The sequence below is a fragment of the Vanessa cardui genome, chromosome 5 (assembly GCF_905220365.1).
Source record: "Vanessa cardui chromosome 5, ilVanCard2.1, whole genome shotgun sequence".
In the NCBI taxonomy this organism is placed as follows: domain Eukaryota; kingdom Metazoa; phylum Arthropoda; class Insecta; order Lepidoptera; family Nymphalidae; genus Vanessa; species Vanessa cardui.
In genome coordinates this window covers 562754-576332 of record NC_061127.1, presented here as the reverse complement: position 1 = coordinate 576332, position 13579 = coordinate 562754, and the positions used below count along the sequence as shown (strand labels likewise).

The window sequence follows — 13579 nt, the reverse complement described above, 5'->3', positions numbered from 1 at the left end:
AATTTTCAAATCTTCCAGAGAACCCTTGGGTTTAAAAGAAAAGAAAAGTAAGTGTTATGGCTACTTTTAATGCTCCATCTATATATCCTAGGCTTTTTTTATACTGTCCGCGTTCTCCATCTTATGGCAAGTAGAAGGGGAGTCCAAATACGAAGACGACCAATATAGGCATCTAATAAAATATGGACGCGCTATAAAAGACAACATACATATAGTCTATACTGCTGAAGGGATTAAAAATATTAACTGGGTCAGTTGTTCAGTATGCTATAACGCATCGTGCTATAGATCTCCATATGCATACCTATATATGCAGGACAAAAAACCATCAAGAACTACAACTCCAATATATATCTATATATCCGAGTATACCAATAAAACACATAATACAATAACTTCCAAATAAATAGCTATTTCATACTATTAGTTGTTGATTTATCTTATCGCTGCGTTACAAATTAACGATAATGCAATTTATCTATAGTCTTAAATGTAACCGAAATAAAGTATAGATATGTTTACTCACGGAGGGCACGCGTCTCCAAGCTAAATTATCGGCTTGCATTCGTATGAGTGACGCTCGTGATTCAATAAGGAAATAAAACAATCAGATAGTAAGTAGTAGTATATGACATACGACACTGCGGGCGATTGCGATACATCCTCGATTCTATTTCGATACAACACCGAACCGTCTTTGGATCGTTTTGTTAGTAAAATAGAAAAACGGCTGAGCCATTTGACCATTAATTAATGGAATTGACACTAGACAATAAGATATCACTTCATTCATGTGTCGTTTCTCTTTTAAATGTAATAATTATTTTAATAAACATCGAATATCATTCACAGATTTTCCACGATCGCTACAAATCATTAGTGTATACATTTCGACATGTTATCTAGTAAATTGTAATTAATTAATTATTGATAAATAACTATGTAAGCAATTTTATCATCGTTCCTCTCACATATATTATAATTAGATTAGATTATATCAAGATATGTGTAAATATTATTACTGATATTAATAATGTTTTTAGGCTTCAATGTTACAGGTTAAGAACTATTTTAAACTAAACATTGAATTTGGCTTCTAATGGTTCAGAATTATTTTCCAAGCAAGACGCTACTCCCGAATCCGCATTAAGCACAAATTTATAAAAATTAAACTTTCCTTTCAGAGACTTCTTCGTGAGGATAATAGTAAGGATATAGTCCTGCATTATTTATTGTAGAACATGCTGTGTGTGCTGTGCTCTGTTATAGAGCGTTTCTCGAATTCGCTTATTAATACTTTAATCAGGCTATTTTACAAAATACCTTTTTTATACTTAGCTATTGAACTGTTTCTGTTTCTAAATTTTATTTTAAATTTGTATTAAGTATGTCAGTTAAATAAGTAAGTAAGTTTTTTCATTGGTTTTAATTTTTAGTTAATTTTGTGAGAATTTTAAAGAGCGACCTTTAGTACGAATTCGTACATGTTCGACGACGAATTTCCACCAGCGTCCTTTCTGGTGATTTTGTTTCGATTGATTTGAATTAATTTCCTTCTTTTTATACATTTTTGAAAAGCTAAGGAAACGGTTATGTTTTTAAATTAATCTGCAGGCCAAGTTTCATAATGATTTTTTTAAGTTTTAAGGCATTATATAAATTCGTTTTCCGTTTGGCATTTTTAAATTTAGACCAATAATTATTGTTTAAATATTGACAAATATTCAGTGTTTAATCGTTTTTATAAAACAAAAGAAAAAATAGATTTTAATTGATATATTTTTTTTAAATAAATTTTTGAAGTTGCATTTTTGATAAATTTTGAAAAAAACTAAAAAACGTGATAACTCAAAAATGGTTCACTTTTGGATTATGCATATGGGGGTTAAAATTATTGGAAATAGACACCCCTACACCTCTACACCCTACACCCCTACACCTACATATACGTCGAGTTACCAATAACCCTGTATATATAGACTATACGCAATTCATATAATATATGTTCCGTGAATAACGAATATAGATAGATAGATAGATAGAATATACTTTATTGTACACCACAAACAATAAACTTTACATGGAAGAAAAAAAAAAAAAATTAAAATGTACAAAAAGGCGGTCTTATCGCTAAGTAGTGCAGCGAAAAGGTAGGTGGTGCCTTATATATACAATAATACATATATAAATAAACATAAATACATATATACATAAATATATATACTAATAAAATAATTGAACAATTACACATATAAATATAAATGAATATAATAATATATAATATATAAGTCGTCTCAAATTTAATTTTTAACACAAAATTTTAAATAAGTCACAGTAAATAAAAAAAAAGGAAACAAAATAAAATTAACAAATAAAACATAAAAACTATACAAGACCATATAGTGACTAAGTTTCCATAGCCAGATAGTGCTCTTTTACCAACCTCTTAAAAGACAATAGCGTTTGCGCTTGCTTAATGTTAATGGGTAAAGCATTCCACAGTTGGATAGCCTGTACGGTAAAGGACATTTTGAAAAAATATACTTACATATTTAGTAAAAATCGGTTATTATAATATAACAAGCATACACCAATTATGTATATAATATGTTGATATCACATTCTAACATTTAACGCTCGTGTTCGGCGGTGAGTTTCGAATTTATTATCACAGAATACCTCTTCAGTTATTCATGTGGTTTATTTAGAAATACAAAGACGGTGTACCCTGTGCTCGGTACACCCATCAATTAATTTACCGCCAAACTCTGTATTGGCATGTTCCGGTTGAAAGAGTGAACGGGGCTAAGCAATTATGTACAAGGGCCATCTTAATTCGCTTGTTTACGGCGTATTGCCGATATATGGAATGATTTTAAAATTTATGAATAGTTTAATACTGATACTGTCAAAGTGTATTGTGATCAGTTACAATCTAGCAACACATTTGCTAACCATCACTCCTACTTTCTTTTTATAAAAATATATATTTAATTTAAATTATTATTTTACACGATTGTATTGAATCTATCGTTTCAGAGTGAAGGTTCTACAGAAAGGAACGGTCAAACACTCAGTAGTTTTTCTGGTCAATTTCGATAAAAACAAAACAGTAAGTAATACCACGCTTTCTATATCATCTTGTCTTGATAGTCTCTAACTAGTTGTCACTCGCGTTGCCGAAGGAAGGTCGGCCGTTGGATTCCCCCTCGGCATACTGGCCAATTGTGCTGTTGAACGAGACGGGAAAACTCTTCGAGAAGGTCCTCGCAGCCCGGTCCGGGTCTCTCGGAGGCGCAGTACGGATTCAGGGCGGGCCGATCGATAGTCGACGCCCTGAATGCCCTGAAGACTCGGACGACGGAAGCGGTGGCCCGGGGGCAGGTCGTCCTGGCTGTGTCGCTTGACGAGGCGAACGCCTTCAACAGTCTCCCTTTCGAGACGATACGGGAGGCACTCCGATACCATGGGGTGCCGACCTATCTGAGGAGACTGCTGGAGGCGTACCTCCAGGACAGGGAGATCCTCTGGGCGGGGGTCGATGGGAGGATCGTCCGGCATCGAGTGGGCTGCGGCGTTCCACAGGGGTCGGTCCTCGGCCCAATTCTATGGAACGTCGGTTTCGACTGGCTCCTGCGGGCTCCCGTCCTTCCCGGGATGGGGGTGTTGTGTTATGCTGACGACACTCTCGTCACGGCGATTGGACGGGACTTCCGGGAGGCGGCTCGCCTTGCCGAAGTCGGAACAGCTCTCACCGTGGACCGCATGGGAATGCTGGGCTTGAGGGTCTCCATATCCAAAACGGAGGCCCTCCTCTTTCACGGTCCACGAAAAGGACCCCCACGAGGGGCGAGTATCACCGTCCAGGGGACGGTTATCAAGGTGCAGGCCCAGATGAAGTATCTGGGCCTGATCCTGGACGGACGATGGAGCTTCGGGCAGCATTTTGTTCATCTCGGCCCAAGGCTCATCAACGCCGCTGTCGCTCTTGGTCGCCTCCTTCCGAATGTGGGAGGGCCGGGGTCGCTATGCCGGCGTCTTTATTCCGGCGTAGTGAGGTCGATGGCGCTGTACGGTGCACCGATCTGGATAGATGCCCTCACCGCTAAAAATCGGGCTCTGCTGCGAAAGCCGCAGAGGGTCATAGCGGTGAGAGGCATCAGAGGGTACCGTACGGTGTCGTGGACTGCGGCGACACTTCTTGCGGGCGATCCGCCCTGGGAGCTCCAGGCGGAGGTGCTCGCGGAAGTGTACCGGTTCCGGGTCGAGGCGAGGGACCGCGGCGACCGTCCAGGGTCGGCGGAGATCGGGCGGATCAGGGCTCTAGCCCAGCAAGCCCTGATCGCCCGATGGCAGGAGGATCTGGGGACTCCCACGGCGGGCCTAGCGACAGTGGAGGCGATCCGTCCCCACTTGAGTCGCTGGGTCGAGAGGAAGCACGGCACACTGTCGTATAGAATGACGCAGGTACTTACCGGACACGGATGCTTCGGTAAGTACCTGCACGGGATAGCGCGGCGGGAGGAGTCACCCTCCTGTCACGAGTGTGGTGCGCCAGTGGACACGGCGTACCACACCCTGTACGAGTGTGCTGCGTGGGGGCGCCAGAGGCACATCCTTGCGGCGACTATGGGCGGAGACCTCTCGCTACCGAGCGTTATCAACACCATGCTCGGTAGCGAGGTGTGCTGGTCAGAGATGCGCTCCTTCTGCGAAAGTGTCATGTCGCAGAAGGAAGCAGCGGAGCGGGAGCGGGAAAAAAATGCCGCCGCTGACTCGCTCCGCAGAAGACGACCGGGGAGAAGGAAAAGGCGCTACGCGCATCTTCTCCCTCCGCCTCAATAGGCGCCGTAGGGACCAGGGGGGGTCCCAGTACCCTGGGAATCCCCCCTAGCTGTTGAAGGCCCGTATAAGCGGGCCGACCGTCAGGGCGTCACGGTAGCATGCGTAAGCGATCCCGTGGCGTCCGCCGAAAGACGGAGAGGGTACCGCTGGTTTTTTAGTGGGTAAACCCGGTGTGCTTGGGCGCACTCGGCGTTCAGGGCTCCGGGGAGTCCCACACCCCCCCCACTTTCCATCACGTGGGGGAAGCGCGCAAAGCGTTTTTCCAGCGTAATAAAAAAAAAAAAAAAGTTGTCACTCGCGGTTTCGCTCGCGGTTTAGGTGTTTGTTACGTGTAAAGAAAAAAGTAGTAAATTTGCTTCATTTCATATTTCATCAAATACGGCTCAGCGGTTTGGCAATTAAGCTACAGACAGACAGAGTTACTTTCAAATTTAGAATAGATTGATAGATTGTTAGACTTAGTTAAGATTGTTGGTATTACGTTAATCGGCACAGTTAAAAATACTGGCGGATTTTTTTAAATACAAAAATTTGATTTGCCCCGGGAAAAACAGCCGTGTATTGCTTAATTTTACTTCTTGCGATTATTCCTGGTTCTATAAAAAAATCAATGTAATGTATGTAATGTAAATGTTCATTTTATTGTGGCGCAACTGTAAGTATTGCTATTTTGTCAAAAACATCCTCAAGATCTGGAGAGATCTGGACGTCTAAGATGGATCTGACAACAATTTTTGTTCGTATGAAAGAAATATTCTCAGGAACCAATGTTCGTATTCTCAAAATGTTCTCACCAAAGCTACATAATTCCCGAGTTTTTTATCCTATTGGATATGAATATATATATGTCATATTTAATAATAATAAGATTCTAAATTAACTAAAGTGAACAAGCCGTAGATAATGTCGAAATATCTTTATCAAATAAAAATAAAAACAAACATGGTAAATATCTCGTTTTTAATAATTGTAATTTAATAATAAATTCCGCTCGTGCGATATATGTATATACTCGAAATATATGTAATTCACAATAAAAAAATAATAATATACATTAACAAATACAACTTCCTGACAATTTCCGTGTACATAATTTACAGCGACTGTATATTTTTTTGATCCGAACGAAAAAAAACTGTTAAACAATATGTCTTCACGAATTACAAAAGGTTAATTAAGTATTAAAACCCTCGTTAATGCAACAAATACGTTTGCATATATAACAATTTCAATAAAACATTTACCTACTTAAATTATTTTAATCATATTTGAAAAACTTAACCTTCTTCAATTTCAATTAAAATTTAATTATAATATATTACGATTTTGTCTTTTCTTTATTACTAATTCAAGGCTAATGAATGTAATGGAATTAAAAACCATCAACCTACGGAATAAATTTTCAAGAGGCCTTTGTACTGATTCCAATAAATTGTAAACAAATTAAATGATTAGATTTAATCTATAAGATCGTTCTATTGAAAGTTGTTCGAAATTAGGTAAAATAACATGAAAGGCATGTTTTTATCAGCGGTCGTTCGTCCCTAATAAGCCTAAGATACCAATTTAATCTTTGTTAAAATTATTACAGTGCTTTTGGGGTATGAAAATCTATCTTGATATGAATATAAAAATAAGCGTAGCAAACAAATGATTGTAATATTCAAATACAAGTTATCCAATGTCATCATCCTTCTGCCCTTATCTCCATTTTATTTGGGGGTGGCGTAGCATGTCTTCTCCTTTCATACTTTTCTGTCAGACGCTATGATGTATTTTTCTTAATTTTTTTACTTTGATTATTTTCGGTTTCGGACGATAAAAAAGTATGTTTTATGTAATAGTTAGTCCGACGAGCTTATGTGTCATCTGATTTTTATTGGTCACAACTACCCATAGAAAATGGTGCTGTAAAACCAACAACCTAAGGCTAAGTCTCCTCTCCCATTGAGGAGAAGGTTTGGAACATATTCCACAGCGCTGTTCCAATGCGGATTGATATTCCATCAATTGGTACCACATACATGTGGTAGAATTTCTATGAAATTAGACACATGCAGGTTTCCTCACGATGTTTACCTTCACCGCCGAGAACGAGACAGTCAAAATTAAATGTAACGTTTCGTAACTCGAAATTAACTTATATACAACCGATTACACGTACAGAAAACGCTCAAAATATATAATAGTAAAAAATGCATAATCAATTATACAATTTAGTATATATTCTTGTTCATCAAAAATATTTAAAAATAATAATTAAAGAATCGTTTTATGCACATTTTAATTTTATTTGGCACCAGAATCGTGTAATTAAATTTTATGTTTTTTAGCTATGTATTAGTATTGATAGGTATTTGATTGGTGTCTGACTAATTAAATGAACATTTAAATGCATTTAATACTTACTGTTTTTCCGTTAGTTAACAAGTGTGAAATTGACGCCATTTATATTAAAATTTCGACAATTTTAAAGTTATTATTAATTAAAAACTATTTTACGGAGTCACTTTAAAAATATTTTTTATTACATCTATTTATTTATCAATCAAGTTCACAATATTTCTGTAATCTAATGTTTAGTAACGTTAAACTACACATTCGTTTGTTCAGGTATTGCGTATTTCGCTTAGATATTTACAACTGCAGTTCGAATAAAATACTCAAAAAATAACGATAAGAGTTAGCTATAGTTTTAATAAAATAACGTTATTATTAAAGATCTTTAACTATGTATGAACGCAACTTCACGTGTTAATTATGAATAATCAGAGCCTAATTTAGGGGAGGGCAAACGAGGCAACTACCCTAGGCCCTCCACATGAGAGGGGACCCAATAGAAAGTAATTATAGTAAATAAACTATACTAACAGATATTATTTTATAAAAAAATAATTAGGGCCGACGTTTGAATCCGACAATAATTAATCGTACTATCGAAATATTTTTGTGTGTTATATGGACACGAAGTATCGGATTTTAAGCGTGTCATATTGGGCATTAACGTTACATATTGATATGCGACAACGACAACAGCATTTAATCATAATGCGCTTAGTTAGTCGTATAGCTCAGTTGTAGGGAGGGATGTAACATTTGACTGACTAGCAAATATTCCTATTGATGATATATTATAACCAACTCCAAGAAATGGTTAAAATTTCTCAACAAAATAGCTGATACACGTGTGTCAAGAAATGTATGTCAATACAGCGAAGGGCCATGCAAATGCTCCACGCCTCATTAAGAGTGCTGTGATGCAAGCGATGTTCTCATTTGTTTCAAATATTATAATTTGTCCCTTGTCATGTAGATATCTTGTCGCAGTGACGCCTCAACAGGGCAAGCGAGGGCAAAAACACAATAGCAGAAGTAAGAATGGGTTTCAAAACATGATTGGAAATATGTAATTTATTATCTTGTAATAGAACTATTTTATAGGGTAGATTTCAATGATATTCTAATAAACTAATAAATTTATTAGAACATCATTGGGTAGATTATATTCTATAAATAAATATAGTACGACACAATTTAGATGTAGCATCGGCAAATTCAATAAAATCGATTCCTGCCGATTTATGCAACCATTAGAAATAGCTCCCTTTCGCGCCATTCGACGCTATTCGTCGCTATAGATTTTCGCGTCAGTTCATCCCGGGAGCGCAAATGCATGTAAATCGACATGTCAAACTAACGAACTTACTACTTACTTGGTGGTAGGGCTTTGTGCAAGCCCGTCTGGGTGGGTACCACTCACTTATCAGTTATTCTACCGCGAAATAACAGTACTCAGTATTATTGTGTTTCGGTTTGAAGGGTGAGTGAGCCAGTGCAACTACAGGCACAAGGGACATAACATCTTAGTTCCCAGGGTTGGTGGCACATTGACGATGTAAGGAATAGTTAATATTTCTTACAGCTTCATTGTCTATGGGTGATGGTGACCACTTACCATCAGGTGGCCCATATGCTGATCCGCCAATCTATACCATAAAATAAAAAATAAAATATATTACAAGTTAATACGTTTGTGTAAAGACCATATTCACATAACAAATAAGTATTGATAATGTGGGAGAGCGTAGTCCATTCGGATGTGATCGATTTTACGAATTTTGCCGACGCTACATCTAAGTTGTGTCGTACTATATTAATGTATAAATTGACAATTCAAAATTGATTGCCAAAGAATAATAAAGTACATTCTGTATAGTCCAATCATTACGTTGGGAATTAAGTTGAGAATAGCTAATGAACCAAGAGAGCCCAGTTTTGGATATTGTGTTTGGAGTATGTAAAGTAACAAAAAGGTTTTCACAAAAATTTAAGCGACAGAGCCGAGTTATTATGAAAAATCGGAATTTAAACCTTTTTTCAAGATGGTGAAAAATTCATAAGGTTGCATTGCATTTTTTCAACAATTTGAAGTGTCACGTTATATCAAAAATTTGTAGAGTGCCGGGAATCGGGGCTTAAGCCCGGGTAACCGCAGAGTAAGTTGTCGTGCGCCGTTTCGTTTGCGTGTTAGTTTCGGTTCGGTTGAAGTTAAAGTTAACCGAAAAAGTATCGATAACTATGTAAATAAGTTTAATTTCCCTGAGTACCGCACTATTTTTATTATTATTCCAGTCAGTTTTGTTAAACTAGTTACAATTAGTAATAATTACAGTATTTATTTTAATTAATCGTACATTCATGAGCATGGACACAGCTTGTGCACGGATATTCAGCGTAACTAATTGTAATTCCATTTTAATTTAAAGTATTTTACAAAGTGTCAATAGAATTGTTTAAAAATTTATTACAATAAGGTCAATGTTTAAATTTCACAGACGCTAACTTACTTTAAAATTTAAAAAAAATCACAAATGTATATATAGATAAGTAATTATGTACTTAAGGAAAGTAATGACAAATGCAGAAAAGCGTTGATTTTCGTAAATCTATCGTATATCGGATTTTTTTAGTTGAATACAATTTATTTTTGCCATTAGTTCACTAAAAATAAACTAATTAATTACAGAACTGGCACCTAGGTACTTACTCCTCGAAAAAATGTCAAGCATATATCACTTTTTTCTATTAAAACAGAATATAAACATTTATATTACCTTAAAACTTAAAAACATTTCACTTTGAATAAATCACTTTATTCAAATTATACACGACACAATGTAAGAATGCTATAATGGGGTTTTTTCATCGAAATTTGTTCATGTATTCAAAATGTATGTGCGAATATCGAAATTCACTTGCCCCAATTCGAACTGAAGTCGATTTTTCACTGTACATCATAAAACAAAGTCGCTTTTCCCTTTCTCACTCCATAACGGACTTCGATGTTGGTTACGGTTTATTTTTATAGATAGAGTGATTCAAGAGGAAGGTTTATGTACAATAAATGCATAATATATAAGAGAAACACTGATAATATTAGAAGTTTCTAATGAAATGTCGTAACTAAAAAAAATGCTTTAACATTGCATACGCTGGTTGAACCCTACGAGATTAATCAATACGCATATCGTGCGCACGGAGTCTGTAATCGCGTCGCGTGATTTTATAGAAAAGGGTTCAATAAGCCAAAAAATATATCATTTATGTGACACGGATACATTTTAATAAACCGTAACTGAAAAAAAGTCATAACCGTACACAAAGCTTATACTGGAACACGTTCACACGTAGTTCGTTAGTTTTAATGTACAATATAATTATACAAGTAGCCGTATGTTTGTCAAGCGTAAATTATATGTTCCTTTATTAAATGAAATAAACATCACACGTTTACAGTCGTTAAGTCAAAGACAAACACATAATATACTTCAGTCAAACATCATATTCAATAACTTTTTTGTTGACGTTTCCTTGGATTTTTTATCATATGTCCAGATTTCGACAACTGCTTGACTTACCATTTGTATTCTCTAAATAACTCATGAAATTATGAATAGAAAGCAAGGGAACAATTAATGAACCACCATTAAATTTATATTATAAATGCGTGCATGTTTCCAACTCAATCAAATCAGAGCGGCTGTCAAATTTGTCACGGGTTTTTAATTTCATCATATGCACCCCACTTGTATCCCGCATGTTTTTTTTTTCATTTCAATGACAGAATTGCTACCTGTTTATTTACCTACATATACAAACATTGTGGGGGAATAAGCAAGCTTCTTTAAAGGCTTAGAAAGGAGAATCCTTAGCCTAGAATAAAAGGGATATTTTACAGGCTATGACTATTTTACCATATGTAACAAACTCCTAGTAAAAAAATGAGCTCATTTTGTTTTGTCTTATAATTGTAATTTTTTTCTCTTTTTAATGCCCCTTTGTTTTATAAACTAAAATTTTTATGGTAATGCACTTAATTCCTTATGTAATAAAATTTTCGATTGTGCGTCAGAGATTTAACGAATTATTTTTTATAAAACTCCAGTTTATGTCTCATTGTAAGTAAAACACTTGTCTTTAATGGGAAATTGTTTTTTAAAATATAAACTAAATCGGCTTATGAAAGATCCGCGTAGCGTAGGCATGTCACTATACTCTATATACATATATAACGAGGCATCTCGTAATCGGACATGATATTCAAAACACAAGTGCAGTCGTTCACGTTTATAACATCTTTCTTTCGATATTTTTTGAAATATCCCTTTTTCGCCGTCATGTGTTCGACGTCACACTGACGTCGCCAGTAAGTACGATAAAAAAATCGCTATTAAACTTTTTGACTTCGACATATACGTACTCTATACCCACCATAGCAGGAAAAAAGCCAAATAAACAACATTTGACACATTGACGAGAAATAATTAGTCGAGAGATTCATCTATGGTATTTACTGTGGTTTTGCGATAAAATGGTATTTAGAACGTCGACGAAACTGTTATCGGAATTTTGAAAGTATAATCAAAATAAAAAATAAGTAGTTAAGAGTAAAAGTATATTGTATGTAGAGTTGTAAAATATAACTGAGTTATTAGCAAATCGCATGACATGGTTGAAAGATCGAATTGGGAATCTTTGCCTAGGACAACATTCATTGAATTGTGATTATTTGACCTGCATGTGCCGATCTACAATCGAGCAAAATTTATCCGCCAATCTTCATTGGGACAGGGAAGTGGAGTGCGCTCCAAAGGATAACGTCCTCGAAGACAAGATACCTTAGTCCAGCAGTGACATTTGTTTAACTTTCAATAATCTTGTAATGGTTTTTTGTTACAGTTATGATAAGCTTTTACTATATTACATACTTTTCACCAAAATCTTAAATCACCTTGTTGGCACGTGTAATAGAGGTGGAATTTGTCATAAATGTTACACCAGTAACGATACAATTAATAAATTAAATTTTATAAATGGTATTATTCAAAACTTGTGTATTTTTTGTAGCGAGTCTGGAATAGTAATAAATATATATTACAAGTAAATTCCGTATTCGCATAATGTTCGCGACGATTATATTATTGGAAGGGAAGTGACAATTTAGCTCGGCCGCCCACGACCAGCGCTCGGCTCCAGTCATAGCTCGTTGACACCACTTTCTTGCGACCTGCGCTACGAACATTTTAGACTCAATTGAACAAGAATACTCATCACGAACCGCGCGAATAAAGCAAACATACAAACCGGACATTGATCAATCAATCAGGACGATTTTCTGTGGGAATTATCGTTAGAAGATTTTCGATTGGCTCTTATTAATAATATTACAAATGGTTCATACGGCTACCAAATAGGCTTGATGGTAAGTGGCCACGATCGCCCATAGACATTTGTGCTGTAAGAAATATAAACCTTTCTTTAAATGCGCCACTAATCTTGGGAACTAAGATGTTGTCTCAGTGTCTGTGGTTACACTGGCTCACTCATCTTTCAAACCAAAATACAAAAATACAGGGTAATCCTGTTTGGCGGTAGACAATCTGATGTGTGGGTAGTACCTGCTAAGACGGACTAGAGTCTCATCAATAATATGTTTATTTATTTATCATACTTTTAAACCTTACATTTAATAGTAAGATTATACCAAAAAATACGCTCTAATTAGAAAACTTTACATTCTTCACGTGCTGGCCACCGAACTCTATATAGAGATTACGTTTTTTTTTTAATTAACAATTCGATAATTAAAACTAAAGTATTCGAATTATTTAGTCCCCACTGATATCTTATCATATATAATCATATATCAATCAATAGCAATAACGCGCGAAAACGTGTAATCAAAAATATGTATATCATTTAAATACGTATGTTTGTTATTTACGGTATAAAAGTATTGCAGTCATGTCGTTTTATTATTCAGATATCAATATCTTCTAAGCTTAATAATATTAAAAACTACATAAATTTTAAATACTTTCGAACGAATTTCCAGCTAGTGAAATAACTTTTTAATACATCGTTACGAAGAGATTTAACAGAATCAACTTCAAAATATACTTAAAACAATAGATGAACGCGCGGAATAATATATGTAAGCAACAAAAGAGAGTAAAAAACAATGATGTTCTAGTAAACAGATATGTTATTAACGCGCAAAAAGTGAAGACTAGAAAACGTCCCAATTGGGACGTTTGCCTTTAGACGTTTTACGTAGTAATACGTTATAATACATCATAATAATTATCCCTTTTACTTATTGTTTTTATCAGGCTATCCTTTTTACTTTTAACGGTCCCCGGCGCGGCACACTTTCTTGTGTTGTTTAGTATGG

The 13579-nt window shown here is 35.9% G+C and overlaps 1 protein-coding gene across 1 annotated transcript in view; it reads right to left on the bottom strand.

Annotated features, from left to right (window-relative positions):
- The window catches only part of LOC124530023 (alkyldihydroxyacetonephosphate synthase), a 34191-nt gene that overhangs the window by 12063 nt on the left and 8549 nt on the right, over positions 1–13579 (bottom strand). The gene's annotated exons all lie outside the window — the stretch shown is intronic.